General features: G+C 42.3%; 1 pseudogene; it reads right to left on the bottom strand.

Annotated features, from left to right (window-relative positions):
* Positions 1-403: 403 nt before the first annotated feature.
* LOC122745808 lies at positions 404-2,044 on the bottom strand (annotated as a pseudogene).
* Positions 2,045-4,630: the final 2,586 nt, after the last annotated feature.

Raw genomic sequence — 4,630 nt, 5'->3', positions numbered from 1 at the left:
TCTTAGACACTTGACACTTACTAGCTGTATGATCCTGGGCAAGTCACTTAACCCTCATTGTCCCACAAAACAAAAAAACAAACAAAAAAGACTATGTAGAATATTGTGTTTAGTTCTGGTACTAAAGTTTGTTTATTTTATAAAAGGATGTTGACAATTTGGAGAGCATCCAGAGGATAACCATGTTGGTGAATCACCTTGAGTCCATGTCCTAGGAGGATTAATGTTTTTTGTTTGTTTGTTTGAAAGCAGTAATTTTATTGACAACCTTTTTTTCTGCCCAATCCCAGGACTCCAGTGCCCTAGAACATGGCTCCTCTTGTTTTTGAGAGCTAAAATTAATATCTATAGAATGCCAACTCCTGGTTGTGCCCAACTCCTCCATTTCTCGAAGCCTATCAGGAAGCAGCTCCTCAGAGCTCCTTTCTTATAGAAAGGAGAAATAGGAAAGGAAAGTAAGACTTTAGCAAGAAAAAAAGTAGTAGTAACTTGCTCCAGAGTTCAATTCCAAGTTTCTTCACAAACCAATAAAAAACCTCCAAAATAAGGTCAGTAACACAACAGATGTACATTTGCATCATGAATTGTTTTGAAAGTGTGCACAGCTTCATGGACTCAGACAAGGTCTCCCCATTCAAGAGTCCCTCTGACTTATTACAACAGTAATAAATAACCACGGGGCCCTGGGCAGCTCTGTTGCCTGACCTGCCCCTTTGCCTGTTGCTACCGCTGTGGAGCTAGTCCAGTCTCATAGCCCTCCGTCTTCATGTCATTGAGGTCAGCTCCTCATTCTGGTCAAATGTGCGTTTATAGTGCTCTATCTTCATCTCTGGGTCATCCTCTGGGGCATACACATTCTGCAAGTAGCCGTTTCCTGCTGGATCATCCAGAATGAAGTGAGCATTCATTTTGCCTTCTATAATCTGGTCCAGCTTCTGGCTAAACTCCTTCAACTTTTCTGTACTGTCAGGGCTGGAGCTGTCGCCCAGTGTAAAGGGGTTCCTGGACACCAAATCGCATGTCTTTCAGCAGTCCCTCTAAGGTGATAAACTTGCCCCCTAGGGCACCCATGCCCAGTTCGAACTCCAGTTCTGGGATTTCTACACTGCATGTCTCAGACTTCAGTATATCCCTGGTTATGTCTGAGGGATCCATGATATGAAGGGTGATCCAGGTGCCCAAGGGCTCCGCTGCTCCTCCTTCCTGACTTTACCTCATTAGTCCGGTGTCCACAGTTCTCACAATTGGTTGCCATGATGTTAACCTCTTTAAAGTGGGGAATTTGCACTCATTTCATGTTGGTGGTGGCAGGAGCATTGCATTCAGGGCAGTTTGTGTTAAATTGTAACATTTCATTCCTGAGGTCTTCGAAAGGGTCAGTGGACTTCAGGCTCTTCAGTCTTGAGTCGTAACATGTCCCCCTGCTGAGGAATCCTCGTGCAGTGTGTAATCACCAGAGGATCATCTTTCCGAGGAGCATACGGATTCTCCACAAAACTGTTCCCCGAGGGATCATCAATGATAAAAGTGAACGGGGAGTCCACCCGCTTCAGCTTGACAATAAACTCATCATTTTTCCCAGCCATGGTCTCTCCTTTTGCCCTTCGAGCTGGTTGGTCCTGCCCCAAACCAGAGCTGAAAGCCGGAATCTCAAAATCTAACTCTGGGATCCTTGCTGTGGCACAATCTGTTTTCACCACCTCTCGGTTCATGTCCTCAGGGACCCTGCCCGCAGACTGAATCTCTGTGTTGGACTAGCCACAATGCTCACAGAAGAAAGAGCTCACGATGATCTCTTGGAAGAAGGGAATCTTAGTTAGCAGAAGGCGAGTCATCCCGTTGCCATAGCAGTTCATGCACAGGGACTCGATCTCCGTAGGCTGCTGCTCCTCATCCTCAGCGCTGATGGGCTGAAACAGATTCCCGGAGGCGAGAGAGGGATCCCCCGGAGGGCCGGAGGCGGCGGCGGTCGTGGACCCCGGCCTTAACCCGGCCCCGACACCAGGATCCAGAGCCCTGAGCGCCGACATCGTCACCACGTTGGTCCCAGCCGCCTCCACTTCCGGCTTCCGCCCTCGGAGGATTAATTGAAAAAATTGGGCATATTTAGCATGGAGAAAAAAAGATTCACTGAGGACATGTTAGCAATTTTCAAGTATTTGAAGAGCCATCATATGCAGGAGGGGTTCACCTTGTTCTATTTGGCCTTGGAGGGCATAATCATGAGCAGTTGGTGAAAATTTCTCTGTCTGTCTGTCTGTCTGTCTGTCTGTCTGTCTGTCTGTCTGTCTGTCTGTCTGTCTGTCTGTCTGACTCTCTCTGGCAATCAGGGTTAAGTGACTTGCCCAGGGTCACAGAGCTAGTAAGAAACCAGATTTATACCGATCCTCATTATTCCAGGGCTACTGCACTACCACTGTGCCACCTAGCTCCCCCTGGTGGAAGTTTCAAGGATGAAAATGTCAGCTTCGTGTCAGGAAAAATTCTCCATAATTAGAGCTGTCCATGAGTGAAATGGTCTCCTTCTTCCATGGAGGTCTTCAAGGAGAGGCAGGATGACCCCTCATCAGGTATGAGAGAGTGGAAATTCTTTTCTGATAAGGGCTGGATTAGATAGTTATTTTAAAAGTCCTTTCCAACTCTCAAATTCTGTAATTCTATGTAATTCAACCTGATAATAATAATATAAAATCTGTTCTCCTGAGTTTTAACTATATAAACCTAAACTGTAGTCTTTGTAATTACAGTGTCTTTAATATACTCAAAAAGAGCTGCAATATCATTAAATTGGCAATTTCCTCCAATAATGAAATGGCTGCCTATCCATACCTGCCCATTCTTTGTGACTGGTTCAGATCTTTCTAGAAGTTCAACACAGGGAGTCTGCCCAAACTACTGGAAACCTTCCTTATTTTCTCCTTACATCTAGAAGGGGCCAGTGGAATACCCTGACCTGTTCTCCTTGGCTCTTGCCACAGACCCATCTTTTTCTGTCAAAGAATTCCTTAATGACATCTTTTATTCCTGTTTTTCAAAGTCCTTATTGGTTTTATGCTACTGCCAATTTACACATTGTATTTATTTTTCCATTGCCTTCTGTGTGATGCTAATCTTTGGTTCTTTGGAGGTACCAGTGTTGCATGTCTCATTGCCATACTGCAACACTCCTGTCTTTATCTAGAAATTAAAAAACCCCAATGTTGGGAGCAGCTAGGTGGTGAAGTGGATAAAGCACTAGCCGTGGATTCAGGAGAATCTGAGTTCAAAGCCAGCCTCAGACACTTGACACTTACTAGCTGTGTGACCCTGGGCAAGTCACTTAACCCTCATTGCTCTGCAAAAAAACAAAACAAAACAAAACAACCAACCAAATAAACAAAAAAAACCCCAATGTTGTCCAGGAAATACCTCTTCACCTATACAGAAGACTAGGGTCTTAGAACTCCTATTGGGCACCTGTGTGTGAAAGTATTTGCAACTCCAATTTACCTTTGCCCTAAATCAGCTATTAATGGCTCCCTGAGAAGAGTTGGGTAAGGCTGTGCTGATGCATCATCTTCCCCCATGATCCCCTAATGTGGTCCACTCTTGGCTCTGCTGCTCTTTGGTCTATTCTCCAAAAAGGGGAAAGCTTTTGACACTCTTTTAAAAATAGGCTTCACATAAAGGGTGGTTCCATCCTCTAACAGCTTGAGCCAACCAGTTCATTCTCACTGAAAGTGGGTCAAATGGGCATGTCTATATACCTGATAGGGAGATGTAAACAAAATGCTAAAGATGGACACACACACACACATATCCACACATACATACATAATACACTATATATGTTTGTGTGTGTATTTATGCATGTACATATTGTCCTAATCAAGTCCCTGTAGATTATTACATCAATAATACCTGGATGAAAGAGGAAGTTACAAAATTACTAATAAATTTTTGCCAAAGATAATGACAATATAAATACTACATTTCAAAATAGTTGTAATCAATGTGTTAAGGACTCTGAAGCAAATTCATCAACAAGAGAAGAATTAATTAATATTGCACTTAAACATGTAGAAAAGGAAGAAGTGACAAACCAATAGACAATAGAAGAGAAGTTGACAAGGTGAGAGTAGAGACCAATATAATGAAAAGAAATCATTAAACCTTTGTTAAGAAGACTAACACGATTATTAAAAATTAGCAGGTCTAATTTAAGAAAAGAGAAAATACAAATAATTAGAATTAGAAATGAAAAAAAAGAGAGATTTAAAGGGCAAAACAAATTAAAAATACCCCCCCCCACCCCGAGATTATTATAACAGATATAGGACAATACTTTTGAAAAACAGCATTTGTTAAGGAATCAAATCTCAAGAAATTAGAGGTTTTTCTTCCACTAGGTGGCAATGTTTCTCTGAAAATCTCATCTATCATTTTAATTTTTTTGGGATGGTAAACATGAGGCTCAATGATTTAAGTGATCAACAGGCTCCAGTGGAGGTAGAACTAAATCATCTTGTGCTTGCTCTGGTTCCAAATCCAATCCCATAAGGAAAATCTAGGGGAAGGTTACAAATTTTCTACAATATTACAGCCTTTCCCAATACTTAATTCTAATGCCTTCCCTAATTATTTCTTATTT

This window comes from Dromiciops gliroides, chromosome 3 (assembly GCF_019393635.1).
Source record: "Dromiciops gliroides isolate mDroGli1 chromosome 3, mDroGli1.pri, whole genome shotgun sequence".
NCBI lineage: Eukaryota > Metazoa > Chordata > Mammalia > Microbiotheria > Microbiotheriidae > Dromiciops > Dromiciops gliroides.
Note: the sequence above shows the minus strand (reverse complement) of the source record. Positions and strands in the feature narration are given on the sequence as shown.